We start from the raw sequence: 5,877 nt of genomic DNA on the forward strand, positions 1-5,877 counted from the left end.
ACTTCTGACTTGTGCACACTCATTTCCTAGTTCACACGTCTCAGACACAATAACACCATTCTCCGAGGGGAAGAACTTCTTGTTCTAGTATGTGGATACTAGTCTTGTGGCATCAAAACACAGGATCATCTTTCTGCTCTTACTTTTTTTTTTTTTTTTTTTGGCTTCCTGCTTCAACACCACCTCTCCTCGTCCTGTAAGAATAGGAACATGTTGTTCACGGGTTCCATCTAGTGGTCACCACTCAAATAACCTAAACGTTGAGCACTTTTATGACATTTAATCCACTCCTTGTTTTTACTTATGGGGAAACTTGAGTCCTAAAGGAGGTGAAGTAAAGCCTGTCACTTGGCTGGAGAGTGGCAGAGCTAGGTTATCCCAGCCTCCTGACTCCAGTCTGCTTTCTCAGCCACACTCGTAAATTCTTCCTTCTACTGGCTCCTCTGCTGACTATATTGAGCTAGGTGCTGCATACTGCTGCCTAATAATATGTAACTCTTCAGGGACTTAAACATTTTCAGTTCAATGTAAAAACAAGCAGAGGACATTAAGATGAACACTTGAAATGATTATGAATACAGCAATAGAAAAAATTATATCCTTGCATTGTATGTGTAAGGTGTGAGTGAATGAGACATAGCATTCTTCAGTGTAGGAAGTCGATGGAGGAGATGGAACTCCATTATCTTCTCTTTTTTTTGATGTTAAACTTGTCTTTTATTGCTCTGGGCAAGGATTCCATCACTCTAGCCTACTGTTAAGGTATTTTGGAAGCAGATTTATTCCAAATACATAAATAATTCCTCTCCTCTTTGTTCAATGGTTGCACAGGGATGCGGGGAGTAGTAGCTCAGTAAAAAGTAACTGATGCTTTTCCAATAAGATTTTGCTTTAGGGTTCATAAAAGTGGGTAGAATATGGTAGGTATATGTCCCACCAGAGTTTGTAAATTTTCCTTACATACCCTAGAATTAAACATACTTATTGTAAATACTTTTACAAAAATTACCATTTTTAAACTATTAAAGTGTGTAATTCAGTGGCATTAAGTACATTCACTTTTTTTTTTTTTTTTGGTAATCATCACCATCTATCTTCAGAATGTTTTCAGATTTGCAAACTGACACTCTACGCCCATTAAACAATTGCTGATAGCCCCCTTCCCTATCCTTTAACCACCACCATTCTACTCCTAGACTACTTTTGGACTGTTTCTCTTTCACTTAATAAGAAAGACAGTCTACTGCTGACCAGTGGGGTTGCTTCTCTACAAGCAAGTTTTCTTGCATATAGTCGATTTGAGTTTATTATAGAGAAACAGGTGGAGACAAACTGGATGTGGGCCTTCTATCCGCGTCTCAGCAGCCCTGCCATGGATCTGCCTGATTCTTTCGCATCAAAAAGTTGATCTTTCGAGCCATTTCCCTGTTGTAGATACGCCTGCAGGTTTCATAGCTTTCCCGCTGTCGCTTGCGGGAAGGTTTCTCATAGTATCTTCGTCGTTTAATGTCCTCAATGAGCCCATCCATGCTGAGGATTCTGTTCAGGGTTCTGTATGCACCTTCCACGTTCCCTTCGTGTACTATCACAGTCCTGGCAATGAACTTCAGGTGCTTTGCCATGACCTTGGATTTAGGTCTTCACTCTTCAGGACCTGGCATCCTCAGAACAGCGCCTGACCCCGGCGCTCGCTACTGGAAGCCCCATTATCTTCTTAAATATGAAGGAGTGGATAAACTGGAGGACGATCCTGGTATAGGGCATCCAGGAAAGTGGAAAAGCAAGACAAAAAAGTGTTTGATAACGAGGTTTGTTAGATCTCTAGACAAATATCAGGAATTTAAAAAATAATTATATTTAATGTTATTTTACTTATTAATAATTTTTTAGAGGGTATAATGAATTTTTACCTGCATTTATACAATGTAGACCACAGATACGATCAAGATGATGAGCACATTCATTATTCCCCATGTTTCCTTGTGTCCCTTGGTTATCCTACTTCCTTCCACTCACCCCTCCTTGCTCAAATAAACAGTAACTGCTTTCCATCTCTATAAATGAGTTTGCATTTTATAGAATATTAATACTTTTTTTGTGTGTGTGGGTGCTGGGGATTGAACCTAGGGCCTTGTGCATTTGAGGCAAGCACTCTACCAACTGTGCTATATCCCAGCCCTGAATATTAATACATTCTTTTTATTTTGAAACAATTTCAAATTTATAGAAAAGAATAGAACTTCTACACACCCTGCCTTCAGATTTCTCACTGGACTGGAGTCAGGAGGCTGGGATAACCCAGCTCTGCCACACTCCAGCCATGTGGTTAACATCTTAACCACATATCTTCTCATTCTATCTACATATTCACAGCTATTATTATTATTACTATTATTATTATTATTATTATTATTATTATTATTATTTTAGCACCAGGCGACATAGTGCAAATATGATTTCTCATTAATCTTTTTTTAATATTTATTTTTCAGGTGTAGATGGACACAACACAATACCTTTATTTTTATGTGGTGCTGAGAATTGAACCTGGGTCCCCCCTGTGCTAGGTGAGCGCTCTACTGCTGAGCCACAATCCCAGCCCTCTCATTTGTTTTTACTACTTCAGTGGGTCTTTCCTTAAAACAACATGTCTGTATAACCAAAATGTGGCCATTGAGATCAGGAAATTAACATTGATGCAATACTTTCAATCCATAGATCCCAAATTTCACCAACTGTCTCAATAATCTTTATAATTCCAGAATTCAGCCAAGGATTGTATGCTGTACTGAGTTATTCTGCTCTGTGTGCGTGTGTGTGTGTGTGTGTGTGTGTGTGTGCGCACACATGCACAGAATTTGGGATTGAATTAAAGGTGGTTTAACATTGAAATACATCTGCAAGCCCCTTTTAAAAAAAATTGAGACAGTGTCTTGCAAGTTATCTAGGCTTCAACCTTGTAATCCTCCTGCCTCAGTCTCCCAAGTTACTAGTATTTTTAGTCTCTTGTAATCTGGAACATTTCCGTGTTCTTTCCTTGTTTTTCAGTCTTTACATTTTTTAAGAGAATAGGCTAATCACTTTGCAGAATGTTACTCAATGTGGGTTGGTCTGATATTTTTTGTTAGATTCAGGTAATGCATTTTTGGCAGGAATTTTATGGAAGTGGTGCTGTGTTTTCTCAGTTTATCAGAAGTGATTTAGCGTAGATTTATCGTGCTTCAGGTAACATTTTATTTCACTTAAGATGGTGCTGGTTAAACTTCTCCACCATAGAGTTAATGAGTAAGTGATTTGTATTTCTAAATTAATAAGTAATTAGTCAATATTTTTGAGAATTTCTTTGAGACTATATTTACTTCCTCATTGGATCTTTACCTACTCGTTTTTGCATCCAATGATGATTCTATCTAAATTACTTATGACTATGATGGTTGCCAAGTAAAGATTTTCCAATCCCATTATTCCTTCTAAATTTATTAGTTGGCATTCTAATCTAAGTTTTTATTATATTCTTGTAATGTTATTATTATACCAATATATTATTTATCCATCTATTTACACATGGATTCATGAATTTTGATTTTTTTCAATGGACTAAACTCCCTACTACTATTATTTATTTCGGTGCTCTGATTGCCCCAGATTTTGTCAATGGGAGTCCCAGTAAGCTGGTTCCTGAGCCCTTTGGACATGTCCTTATAATTCCCTGTATACTTTATTTTTGGGTAGCTAGACACAATACCTTATATTATTTATTTGTTTTTATGTGATGCTGAGGATCAAACCCAGTACCTCACACTGGTAGGCAAGCACTCTACCATTGAGCTACAGCCCTAGCCCTAGGTATACTTTTACTTTCTGGCACAATTAATGATCCACCAGTTACTGGTTACTTTGATGAGTCCTGCTTCCTCCAATGTTGAAGTATAACACCAGAAAAGCACCCTGAGGCAAGCGTAGAATAGAAAGTAAGAAGTTTTATTAAAGGATAGTAAAACAGACTTCTGCCTGGAGGAAGAAGGGGACCCAAAGGCAGAATCCATGGGATGAGGAAGTCCCTTTTATACATCTAAAGTTCCCCTTGTTCTCTTGCATTCTTCTCTCTTATTTTGTTCATTTCCCCTCAACCCAAGCAGCAATGGGGTGGGGGTGGGGGGTGGGGGAGGGTGGAATGGCCAGGCGGTGAGCAGGAGGGCTGGAAGAGCCTAGGTGGAGTGCTAGGCTGGAAGGGAGCAGCTGCCCAGGGGACGTTGATTAGCAGCTCACTGTCTGCTCAGGAGTTATTTCATGAACAACCTTTTTGGGAGGGGTAGTATTAAAGGGTTTTGGAGATGTGAACATTCCATTCGCCCTGGGGCTGTTTCCAATTTCCCAGAATCATTCACATTGGCCTCCTTGATCCGGCCTGACTGATATACCTGTCTCTTCTGACAGCCTGTCTAATTCTATCTTCATTAAGTGCCGCAGTCTGGCTGGGCACAGCCATAGCAGGCCGAGGAGGACAGCAGGGGTCTAATATCCATATGAATGCAGATCTTAACATAATCATATCATCTCAATGGCTTGCTGGTGTCACCTTACAACCAAAAATGCCATGCATCATTACTACTTGGCTAAGGCTCTTAGCAATTAAGTTCCAGGCTCTTGTTCTTTTCCTGCCTTGGCCCTGGGACCAGACATTTCTCCATAGAACCCTGGTTCCTATCAGTGGAAAATGAAACTGAGGACTGGATTCCAGCATGCTCATTGCACATGGGATGTCATTGCTTCTAGGTCTTCTCAGTGGGCAGAACTAGGAACTCATACCTATCTTTCTTTCTTTTCTTTTTTTCTTCCTTTCCTTTCCTTTCCTTTCCTTTCCTTTCCTTTCCTTTCCTTTCCTTTCCTTTCCTTTCCTTTCCTTTCCTTTCATCAATGTATCATCCATGTACCTGTCTATCATATAGCTGTCTTTTATCTCTATTTATCATCTATTATGTACCTATCTTAGATAATCATGAACCTCAAACTGATGCCTCCAATTCCAGTCTAATCCCACAGTTTTTCCTTTCCGTATTTGTTAACTCCTTTCTTCTACAGTGAGAAACTGTCCTCAAATCAATGGCTTATTTGCTTAATCCTCTTGCATTTAACTAATTTTTCAGGAGCACCAGCCTTACCCCCACAGCCCTGGTCACACTATGTGAGTCATCAAGTGCCCAAGAAACAGGGATTATTTCCCTCTTCTCTTTCCGCTTCCCCTATGCATATGTTATTATTTTCTCTTCTACACACTGCTCAAGTCTGTTTCTCTTCTCCAGCTCGACTTCCATTACTTGAGATCTCTAACAGTGCTTTTGTTTCTGGTCTTGCTCTTGATGGTCTATCTTGCATATAGCAACCCAGATGACCTTTCAAAGCAAGAATACAAGACTATGACTCTGCTTTTTTTTTTGGTCTGTTTTCCTAGAGCTAAAAGGGCCTCATACATGCAAGGCAAAATGCTCTATCACTGAACTACATCCCCAGGTCTTTTCTCTTGAACTCTCTGATGAGTCCCTATTGCCTCAGAGTGAAGTGAGATTCTCTGACTTACTGTGACCTAGTGTCCACACCTCCATTCTCATGTTCACTCCTTCCCTTGTACCAATAGTAGAAATGAACTTCTGTAATTGTGCACATATATGATGTTCCATTGCTATCTTTCTCCACAATGCTTCCTTGATTTAACAAACTTTTTTTACTACAAGGAAACTGGCAATTCTGTTCAAGTGTTACTGTATCTAAGGAGCAGAAACCCCTGCTAAAGAGTTAACTATTCCTTCTCTCTGCTAATTCTGCAATTTGTACACTCTTTTATTATTGCATGTGTCATTTGTTTAGATATCTGTCTCT

General features: G+C 39.4%; 1 pseudogene; it reads right to left on the reverse strand.

Moving 5' to 3' along the window:
* Positions 1-1,358: 1,358 nt before the first annotated feature.
* Positions 1,359-1,660, reverse strand: LOC113199241 (small ribosomal subunit protein bS21m pseudogene; annotated as a pseudogene).
* Positions 1,661-5,877: the final 4,217 nt, after the last annotated feature.

The sequence above is a fragment of the Urocitellus parryii genome, chromosome 5 (assembly GCF_045843805.1).
Source record: "Urocitellus parryii isolate mUroPar1 chromosome 5, mUroPar1.hap1, whole genome shotgun sequence".
NCBI classification, from domain to species: Eukaryota; Metazoa; Chordata; class Mammalia; order Rodentia; family Sciuridae; genus Urocitellus; species Urocitellus parryii.